The sequence below is a fragment of the Dioscorea cayenensis genome, chromosome 6 (genome assembly GCF_009730915.1).
Source record: "Dioscorea cayenensis subsp. rotundata cultivar TDr96_F1 chromosome 6, TDr96_F1_v2_PseudoChromosome.rev07_lg8_w22 25.fasta, whole genome shotgun sequence".
In the NCBI taxonomy this organism is placed as follows: domain Eukaryota; kingdom Viridiplantae; phylum Streptophyta; class Magnoliopsida; order Dioscoreales; family Dioscoreaceae; genus Dioscorea; species Dioscorea cayenensis.
In genome coordinates, this window is record NC_052476.1 from 13514535 (window position 1) to 13526147 (window position 11613).

Here is an 11613-nt window from a genome sequence, read left to right on the forward strand (position 1 = left end):
CTTCTATATATATATATATACATAAGAGGAAAAGTTGTTGTTGCCGCCGTTGCTGTTGCTGCTGTTGTTGGTGCTGCTGCCTTTGTTGCTCTCATCTACCAACGTTGCTACCGCCATTGTTTCTGTTGTTATTGTTGCTGCTGACCATGTTCATCATTGCTGCTACTATCATTGCTCATCACCTGTTCCTGTTCTTGACGAGGAGCCAGCGAAGACAGAGGAGCTTGAGAAACTGGATCGCCGACTCACCTTCTCCACCCCTTCTTTAAAATCTAAAGAAGAAAGAAAAAAGAAGAAAGAAGATGAAGGCGCTACATCAGAAGGCGATCATATTTCTAGTCGTTGATAAGTAGCTTCATCGCAGGACATTCCAGCAAGTCATGCCGGTTCTGATGGCGCAACCAACTCTTGCCAGACTTGAAACACTGATTATTCATCCTGACGAAGACATTATCATCGTCTGTGCTCATGCTCTTTTCGGCAACTGATGGGTGATAATCGTGTTCCTTCCTCAAACTCGGAAGCAAAACTTAGATCCAACATCGGAGCTACTCTGTCGTCGTTCCTCACTCTCCGGCAATGTCGTCAACGCTTATGTAGGTGACGCGGTATGTGGAGCGGTTTGAGCGCATTGTCGTGAGGGAACTCCAGCGGGGGCCCATGAACAACCGTGAGCGCCTCTTCCAGAACCACCGTATTCGGAATATGATCGATTTCATCATCAGTACCACCCACAAGCTTACTGACATCTATGGGGACAAGGATAATGCGAGAAGGGACGAGTTTGCGATACTGGGAGGACAGACGACGACCGGGATCAACTTGTTCAATGATTTCTATGATCGATTGAAGGAGATTTGGGAGTATCACAGGCGCCATCCCGCTGCTCATGTGGTAGATGCAACTGAGGAATTTGAGGAGCTGCTAAAAGAAGAGCCGTATGTAGAGTTCAGTGGCGATGATCATGGTGGCATGCATGGAAGCTTTTGGTCGCTATCTAGACATGCATGAACTATTCAATGAGTACATCAACTCAAAATGTGGAGAGCCTATTGAATACTTTATATATTTGCATACTCACAAGATTCCTTTAAATCTAAAACTGACAAGGTAGTACAAAGATTATTTCGAGCATATTTTGGAATATTTAGCATCATTCTTTGAGCGGAGGGAGCCCATGTATGACCTTGGTCGTTTATTTTCAAAGGTTGAGGCTGACTTTGAAAAGCTTTGGGCTGATAGAAAGATATTTGGATATAAATAATAAAGAATTGGAAAATGGGTAGATTTCATCCCTGGAATCTATTGTTGATCTTGATTATTATAGCACTGTCAAAGAGCTTATTGAACTGGGCCTTGAAAAATTAAAAGAGGCCTTAGTAGCTCATGGATTGAAAACTGGTGGCACTATTCAGCAGTGTGCGGAGCGTCTATTTCTGAATAAGCATACTCCCTTGGAGCCGTTAGATAAAAAGCATTTTGCTAAAGGGTGACGTGGTTATGAGAAAAATGGAGTGAATTTAAACTCACGGCAAATTGAGTCCAAGAAGAAGATTGCTTTGATGGAAGCTAAGATGCAGCGTTTGTGTGAACTACTACAAGAGACTATTCAACAAACAAAAGAAAATGTTGAGAAAAAAAAAACAAGCTTTGACATATGAAGAAATGAAAGTGGAGTGTAAAGAGGAAGAATTGCCAGCAGATACTGAAAGTAATAATGAGGAACAGCAGGTCTATAATTCCATATAGACTTTATAAGCTTCATGGTCTAGGCCAGGAATTTAAATGCGAGATATGTGAGAACCATTGTATACATGAAATGATAGGAAAAAGGCATGTCGGTGTGTGTCTGCTATGATCCGAAAGACTCTCCTGAACACAACATTCCGAATAGCAAATGCCATAATTTTTGTTCCTATTCTTTATATATATATATATATATATGTCGCCAGGACTTATATAATATACCAATCTGCATGGTGTAACCACAATTATTGCTGAGGCAATAATGATGTATTAAAAAAAAAACCGAATAAGGTTAAATGTACTAGATGGTCATCATGCTTGGCATATGGAGCAACCCGCCATTGTTTATGCATGCATTAAAAACAAAAGTATATATATATATATATGAGAAGCATGCATACTCACCACTATCATGTATGATCATGTATACCTTTAGTCATGCATGGCATGTATGAAGCAATGAGTTGAATCAAGGAACATGGGACCTACCATTGCTCATGCTTGCATGTGAAAGGAAATAAAATGAAATAAAGAAAAGCATGAAAATGAGCTATTGTGTATGCAGCCTACGTGAACTAAAGAGAAGAATTTAAAAGTGGGCCCCACCATTCAAAAGATACACATGGGATAAGCATTGATTAATATATATATTTATATATATTTTGAGAAATGATGATCGTTTGAGGTTGTATGAACCGGTTGACTCTTTCATTTATATTCATGGACTAAATTTAATGTTACACATGCATTATAACTTTCAAGCTTACCAAATATGGACCCAAATTAAGATTGGAGTTATGTAAAATGAATGCATCAATCCAATGCGATGAATTCATTCCAAAGCAATGGCAGAAAACTTATCTCGAGGCAGCGGTAATTTCTAATGAGATATATATTTTATAGAGACAACAAGGCATGCAATGCAATGACAAGGCACAGGCAGGAGCACTGATATAACATATATATATATATATAAAGTTATATATATATACATATAAAAAGTTATATGTTGTAGTGAATATATATATATATATAATAAATAGCAAAATTTATAATTCACACATTTTCTTGCCCTTTTACTTGTATTTGAGCCCTTAATCGGAGGTTCCTAAGATCTCAGTCTGGGGTAATTAATAATGGAGGCTTGCCTGTATTAGGAATGGAAGAGCCTACAAAGATAAAAAATAAATAAAATAAAATAATATTTGTGATTCGATATATCATCTGGTGTCTCATCATCGACACGATGCCAGGGTGCCTATTTTCGAGTCCACACTCATCATGCTTTCAAGCCATGGGTAAGAGGACAACTTTCATCTATGAACCCCCGTGAGGTTACATGAGGTATGTCAAGCTTAGTGACGTTAAACAAGCGCTTCTTGGGAGGCAACCCAAGTGTTTACTATTTTTCCTAGTCATAGTTTAGTTTTACATGAATAACTTGTTAAGTGTTGGTGTCTTCATGTTTAGATGCTTGTGCTGTTTTCATTTTGGTGGATTTCTGTGTCATCGTGTGTTTTCATGTGGATTTGTGATAAGTGCTTGTGTGATATGAATGTGAAGCATTCTTTCCTTATCTTAAGCATTACTTTTCTCGGGTTTTTACACTAATATGTATGTTTTTATGTTACTTTTATGCAGGTAGGGTAGGGAGGCCGATTATGAAGGAAAGAAGTCAATGTGGATTATAATGCACTGATTTTGGAGGAAATCTTGCTAAGGTTCAAGTGCGAAGACATAGGTCTGGTGTGAGATGCTAGAGTGTGTGCCAATCTCCTAGTATTTGAGTTAGCACAACCATTTGGAGGGGCACAAGGGCAGTCATACTCAAGCATTCCGACTTATGCATATAGAACAAGATATCCACCACCTTTTCCATCATTGAAGAAGTAAAGCGATCCACGACGTGAACGTGTGCCCATTTGCGTTACCTCGATGAAAGTATGGATACGGTACCAGAGCACTGTTCACAGCCGGCCGAGAAAACTGCAGAACAGAGAATCCACATGGGCGTGTGGAAATGTGTGAAAAATGCACAGGGTCATCCACAGGGGCATGTGGATCCCCGATTCCAGCCCTATTTAAAGCCGATTCAACCTCGATTTAAGTATTCTTTTCTCCATCTTTTCCCCAACTTGAGAGAGGGTTTTGGCTAGGGTTTTCAGAGGTATTGGCTAGGTTTTTGGAGAGGTTCTATGGCTCCGAGATCGTCATTTCTTTGGAAGAAGGTTGGTAGGGGAGCTTCCGTTGAGGTGTATCCTATACGGGACAAGGGGATCTTTGGACAACGAGTAGAGGACTTTTCACAAGACCATTGACATGACTATCGAGGGGGTTTTCTATGGATTCATTGCTTTTACATTCTATTTCTTTGACTGTACTTAGCTCCATGGAGAGCTAAACCCCTAGTCGGTACTTCGGTATTTGTGAACTCTAGGATGTATTTATTTCTTTGAATCTCTTTATTATGCTTTCAATTAATTGATGTTTATTGTGAGTTCCAACTTTGAATGCTTGATTTTGTGAATACTCCCCTAGAATGACACTAGGGTTGAGAGTTCTTGTTTTTAACCTTGTGAGTGATTGACACACCGCTAGTGTTAGACAAAGCTAGGTTGGAGAGGGTTGAGAGGGTGAGTCGAGAGGTACAGGAGCATCCCCTTTCCCCTCCGATGTGTTAGATTATACCTCCGTTCCTCGAGTTCTTTGCAGCTACAACAGAGTGAATGGTCTAAGGGATGACCTTCTGCTGGGGCTTAGTTGCGGGTGCAACAGAGTGAAGCACAGAAGTGATCTTAGTATCTAGGGTTTAATTATGGTTAGGGACTTTCCACCTGGACCAAAGGATTATGTCTACAATTAGGAAGAGATTTATCACTTGGAATCCCTAGAACTTATTGCAATTCTATGGGAGTTCGAGGTTGAGAGGTTATTCAATCTCTCCTCCGGGACATGTATAGAGTTAGGCATAGTTGACCTTAGATATGGGACTATGTAATTAAGGATTTTCACGACTCACTTGCATTGATTAGGAAGCATAATACAGGATTCTTGCACTTGAAATGATTGTCCTAGGCGGAGCAATATCCGGACACCCCATCTTTATCGATTGTCTTACCTTCTCCTTGTGCTCTCTTACTTGTTGTTTTTTTTACTTTTGAGAATTGAATCATTGTCACACATATCACTATTCATCTTTCACATAGCTAAGAAGCGAATTAAGTCTTTTTATTCCCTACTCCCTGTGGATACGATACCGACTCATCCGGGATTATTACTTCGACAAACCCGTGCACTTGTGGGATATACGCAAGGGGACCTTGTCAAGTTTTTGGCGCCGTTGCCGGGGAGTAGACATTTAGAGATACTTTGCACTTTATTTTCTTAGCTATTTTACCATCCATTCTATTTCATATTTTCTTATTCTATCATCGTTCTGATTTTTCTTTCTTTCTTTCTGATTACAGAAAAATGATTAACATGCCTGAGTAATTCAACACTATCGCGGGAATGTTTAAAAATGTGGAGCAAAAAGTTCAACTATTTGTAGTACAAGATATACCATGTTATCCCCATCATGAGCAGTGTACAATTCAACAGCCCGTGGAAGAAGAGTACACCGCTAGGATTCAAGGGCAAAACTGTGAATTAGATAATGTGATAGAGCAGTTTGAGAAATCTGTGTCGGTATCAATGAGTGATCAGCTAGATTAAAGTCTGGAGAGAATCCTTGCTCAGTTTGATTCCTCGTATCATGAACAAAGGCAAGAATTTTTTTAAGTGGGAGTACCTATTTCAGAAGGGAAATTGTGTGGAATGGATATGTTGATATCCGTTGAAGATCGTATAGAAATAAATTCTCAGGTGGAAGAACGGGAGAATAACTATGGACATGAAATGAATGATTTTGAGAAGATTGATAGGTTGAAGGATAGCAGGTTGCGCCCATCGATTGTTTAACCAATAAAACTTGAGCTTAAAGCTCTACCGACACATTTGGAATATGCATTCATGATGGAAGAATCTAAACTCCCGGTGATTGTGGCTTCAAATTTGTCTGTAGATCAGAATGATAAGCTTGTTAGCATGTTGAAAAAGCACAAATCAGCTATTGCATGGAAGATCTCAGACATTAAGGGTATAAATCCATCATTCTGCACTCATAAGATTCTAATGAAGGATGACTACAAATCTGTGATCCAACCTCAGCGAAGATTGAACCCGAATATGAAGAAGGTTGTCAAGGCGGAGGTAATAAAACTCTTGGATACAGGAATCATCTACTCCATATCCGACAGTAAGTGGGTGAGCCCAACCCAAGTTGTTTCGAAAAAAGAGGAGATGACAGTAGTAAAGAATGAAAAGAATGAATTGATCCCAACTAGGACAGTTACTGGATGGCGAGTTTGCATTGACCATAGAAGACTGAATAACGCCACTCGAAAAGATCACTTTCCTTTGTCGTTTATTGACCAAATGCTGGAACGACTAGCGGGGCATTAGTTCTACTGTTTCCTTGACGGCATGTTGGGATATTTTCAAATCCCAATAGCCCCAGAAGATCAGGAGAAAACCACATTTACTTGCCCTTATGGTACCTTCGCTTACAGAAGAATACCCTTCTGGTTGTGTAACGCCCCTACAACATTCCAGCGTTGCATGACGGCCATTTTTGATGACCATCTCGAAGATATTATGGAAGTTTTCATGGATAGTTTTTCAGTGTTCGGGGACTCTTTCGATGTTTGCTTAAAGAATTTTGAAATAGTATTAGTGAGATGTGAAGAAACAAATCTCGTCCTCAACTGGGAGAAGTGTCATTTTATGGTACAAGAAGGCATTGTCCTTGGACACAAAATTTCCCAGGCGTGAATGGAGGTGGATAAGGCGAAGATTGAGATTACCGAAAAGCTTCCTCCACCTACAAATGTAAAAGGGATCCATAGTTTCTTGGGACATGAAGGTTTTTACACAAGGTTCATTAAGGACTTTTTGAAGAAATCCCAACCGTTGACTAAACTCTTGGAGAATGATACCCTTTTTGATTTTGTGAACAAATGTCTGAATGCATTTAATGTGTTGAAAGAAAGGTTAGTGCAAGTACGAATCCTGACAACACCAAAGTGGAATGAGCCTTTCGAAGTAATGTGTGATGCTAGTGATTATGCAGTGGGATCGGTCTTGGGGCACAAGACAGATAAACAATTTTGACTGATCTATTATGCTAGCTAGACTCTCATAAGCGCGGAAGATTATTACACCACTACTGAAAAAGAATTGTTAGCACTAGTGTTTGCCTTTGATAAATTCATACCCTACCTCATCTTATCTAGTATCACAGTATTCACAGATCATTCGGCACTCCGTTATCTCATGAACAAGGCAGACATGAAGCCGAGATTGATTCGCTGGATCTTATTGTTGCAAGAATTTGATATGGAAATAAAAGATAAAAAAGGAACATAGAATGTGGTCGCAGATCATCTTTCAAGATTAGAAGATTGTGAGGGGTAAGAACGGGCAAGCAAGGAAATCAATGATTTCTTCCATGAAGAGCATTTGTATGCGTTACAGAAATCAGAATCAAAGGACACCCCATGGTTCGCAAATTTTGTGAATTATCTGTCAGGAAGGGTATTGAAGCAGGGCTTAAGTTTTCAACAAAAGAAGAAGTTTTTCAGTGACCTGAAGAACTACTTCTGGGAAGATCCTTACCTGTTCCGTATTTGTGTAGACCATGTAGTGCCAAGGTGTGTTTCTAGGGAGGAAGGTTGGAACATCATTGCGCACTGTCACTTAGGCCCAGTGGGAGGGCATTATGCCTCAAGTCGAACTGCGGAGAAAGTTCTAGCCGATGGGTTTTATTGCCCGACTTTGTTCCAAGATGTTCATCAGTTCGTTTTACGATGTGATAGTTGTCAAAGGGCTGGAAACCTATCGCGAAGAGATGAGATGCCTCAGAATCCTATGCAGTTCTGTGAGGTGTTTGATGTATGGTGAATTGATTTCATGGGACCATTTCCAAAGTCCAATGGCAATCAATATATTCTGGTAGTAGTTGATTATGTTTCCAAGTGGGTGGAGGCCCAGGCTCTTCCAACTAATGATGCAAGAACTGTGGTGAAGTTTTTGAAGAGGTTATTTACTCGATTTGGAACTCCAAGAATCATCATTAGCGATCGGGGGACCCATTTTTGTAACACACAGTTGGCAAAAGTGCTAAAGTGTTATGGAGTACATCATCATCTTGCTACTCCCTACCATCTGCAAATGAGTGGGCAAGTGGAAGTCGCGAACAGAGAGCTTAAGAGAATCTTAACCAAATCCGTGGAACAAGGAAAAAGGGATTGGTCAGAAAGGTTAGATGACACACTTTGGGCTCATAGAACAATATACAAAACCCCAATAGGGACCACTCCCTATAATTTAGTGTATGGAAAATCTTGTCATTTGCCTGTGGAATTAGAGCACAAAGAATATTGGGTAATCAAGGTGATGAATTTTGACTTGCACAAATCTGGAGAGCAACGAATATTACATCTCAACGAGTTAGACGAATGGTGGATGAAGGCATATGAGAATGCAAGGATATACAAGGAGAGAATTTGAAAGTGGCATGACAAGCATATTAAGACTCTGAAGGACTTCAAAGCGGGTGATCAGGTATTTCTATTCAACTCTCATCTACGGTTATTTCCAGGGAAGCTCAAGTCTAGCTGGTCTGGTCCTCATACCGTAACCGAAGTTTAACCTCATGGAGCTATTGAGATTACCCATTCGGAGAAGGGCACATTCAAGGTGAATGGACACAGGCTGAAACCATATTATGGCGGAGAGATTAGTAATGACGACAGGGAAGTATTTTTCCTTCATAAGCCCCCGTGAGGTAAGACAAGGTACGTCAAGCTTAGTGACGTTAACCAAGCGCTTCTTGGGAGGCAACCCAAGTGTTTCCTGTTTTTCTTAGTCGAATAATGTAGTATTTTGCATGAATAAATTGTTGAGTGTTGGTGTCTTGATTTTTAGATGCTTGTGCTGCGATTTTATTTTTAGGTTTTGAGGATTCATCGTGTGTTTTCATGTGGATTTGGCGAAGTTGGGTTGTTTGAGCTTTATTTCATGTTTTTCACTGGTAAAACTTGCATAATAGGGCAGGCTATGAGTGTGTAAACATGTTTAGAAAATTTCTGCAGAGCCTGCAGATTTTTCTAAGCCATCCAAGGAAAAACGCACGGGCGTGTGGTATTTCCGCACGCCCGTGGACTTGCACTATGAGCTCACACAGAGAAGGCACAGGGGCGTGCGGCTGCCCTAGTGAACGACCATGCGAATATCACACTCCCGTGGCTAATTTCTACACGGGCGTGTGATTTCCTGCAGAGTTTGTCAGATTATCCCGAGAGCACACAGGAGCGTGAACTCGCCCCTGTGGGCGACCTTGTGAATGTCGCACGGGCGTGGATAATTTTTGCACGCCCATACGAATCTCTGCAGAGGAGCTCTCTCTATCCCAAGAAGGCACAGGGGCGTGCGCTTGCTCCTGTGAGTTGGACCTGTGAATGTCCACGCCCGTGTGGCATTTCTGCACGGGCGTGCGGAACACTTAGGTGATTTGTCTAGAATGACCAGAGAAGCCACAGGGGCTTGCGGTTGCCCCTGACCCACAGGCGCACGGCCGTGGGTATTTTTCGCATGCCTGTGTGAGAGTGTTCAGAGATAGTGAAATGTGTTCCCAAGAGCACAGGGGCATGCATCAGCCCCCGTGAGACCTTCACTTGAGGGCGCACGGGCGTGGGCAAATACCGCACTGCCGTGGGATTCTCCAGGAATTAAAATGCTGTATTCTCTCCCGATACATCAGTTAGACCTTGTTCCTTAGCTGACCCTAAATCATTCAAAGAACACTTTTCGACATTCTCCCATCTTCCTATTTTTGTTTTGAGATGATTGATTGAGCATTTTGCAGATTGGAGGGATTTTAGCTTCAACTCATCGGTAAACCTTTGTTTCTCTCGTCACCGATTTCCTGTGATTCTAGTTGACTTTTTTCGATTAAAATGGATAATGCACACCGGTTTCTTACTAGAATGATAATGATTTGCTTTTGATAAGCTCTGGAAGTGAGATACAGGTGTAGCTGGAAGGATGATTACAAGGGTCGTGCGTTTTTCCCCACCCCGTGAATGTGCACGGGCGTGTGGAATTCCCACACGCCCGTGTGTTTTTATTCTTTTGCAAACTGAATGAGGCTGATTGATTTTCTTTTTCTAATGCATGCAGGTATGGCCACCAGATCGAAGAGAGCAGTTGGTAAACATCCTAGAAAGCCTACCCCTGAGCCGGAAGTCTTGGAATTTACACTTCCTGCACATCGAGCTTGGTTTGAGCGATTAGCGAAGCTTAAGTTTGGGCAAACGTGAAATCTGGATGTCAGTTCACTCTGGACGGTGCAACTAGCACATAACAAGGTTGATGAGGTCGAGAAGCTATTATTGGTCGGTACTTGGCATAAGTTATTGAATATTTGTGACCCTGCTATCCACCACTCACATTGGAGGTACTCACTTCATTTGAGTTCGACCTCTCTTATGCTCATTTCGATAGCGTCGGTGCCATTCAGTTCATAGCTTTTGGGCAGCATCGTAGTATGAGCATCACACAGTTCTCCATTAGACTTGGTTTATATGATGAGTATACTGAGACTGAGGAGTACGAGAGTCTCCCAATTGACATGTCGGGTTTATCCCCCGAGGAGGCGTATAAAATGCTATGTGAGAAGGGGCGATATGAACCAGGAGTGTCTAAGGCTTCATGTCTTTCTCGGCCTAGTTACAGATATCTTCACGCCATCATAAGTAGATCAGTGAATTGTCGCAGGGATAGCACAGGAGTCATAAACAAGCAAGAATTTATGTATTTATACTCCATGGTACGGAACGAGTCGGTCCATCTGGGACACATTTTAGCAGAATATCTGAAGCATCAAGGACAGTATCACAAGCTAGGTGTCATTTTCTCGGGTCCATACATTACTAGACTCATCTTGGGGATGGGTCTACGAGACACAATTAGAGGGGCTGAGAAGGTAACTATACCTGCTCCCTTGGGTATGGAGACACTGAGATTGATGGGGATGGTACGGAGAGTTTGGATAGGGGTTTACGCCTTAGTTCTACCGACTCCAGAGATAGTTGCGGATGAGCATGATGAGGCCCGGCATCTCAGCCTGCTCCCGAGCCTCAGCGAGCACCGATGGAGACTGAGGCACCCCCAGTTGTAGAGGACGCACCCCCGTATGTATGTTTTCACCATCTCGTGCCCATGATCTCTTTGAGAGGCTCGAGAGTGCTTTAGGAGGATATAGACAGAGGTCGTTGAGGCCTGAGCAGAGATTGCCAAGATCAGGACCACGCAGGCTCTCAGTACACAAAGTTCATGGCACGTTTCGACGCATTACAACAGATCTTAGAGCGAAACATCGCCTCATCATTTATCTTGCGACCGAGGACTCCTCCAGCCCCTTCGGCATCTCCAGCATCTTCCCCATCACCTATACCAGCACCGGTGGACCTACCATGTACTTCCTCACCACCAGCAGTAGCAGAAGACCCAGAGCACGACACCAACATTTGATTTTATTTCCATTTCTTTACTTTTATGCACTCTATTTTGGACTTGTTCACTCAGAAAGGACTCTCCTTCTGAGTTATTTTCATTTTGTTGTCTTGAGTTGTATTCATTGCTCTATATTTTATATACTCGAGTTGTTCTGTTTTTGTTAAGCTTCACTGAACCGTCTCGTGTATGCGTATAGATGGTCTTGTCATTTTGGGAATTGATACTTTGTCATGGGCACGGCCAAGGTGC

The 11613-nt window shown here is 41.8% G+C and overlaps 1 pseudogene; it reads left to right on the plus strand.

The window, feature by feature from the left end:
* The first annotated feature begins 579 nt into the window (after positions 1-579).
* On the plus strand, positions 580-10166 carry LOC120263151 (annotated as a pseudogene).
* Positions 10167-11613: the final 1447 nt, after the last annotated feature.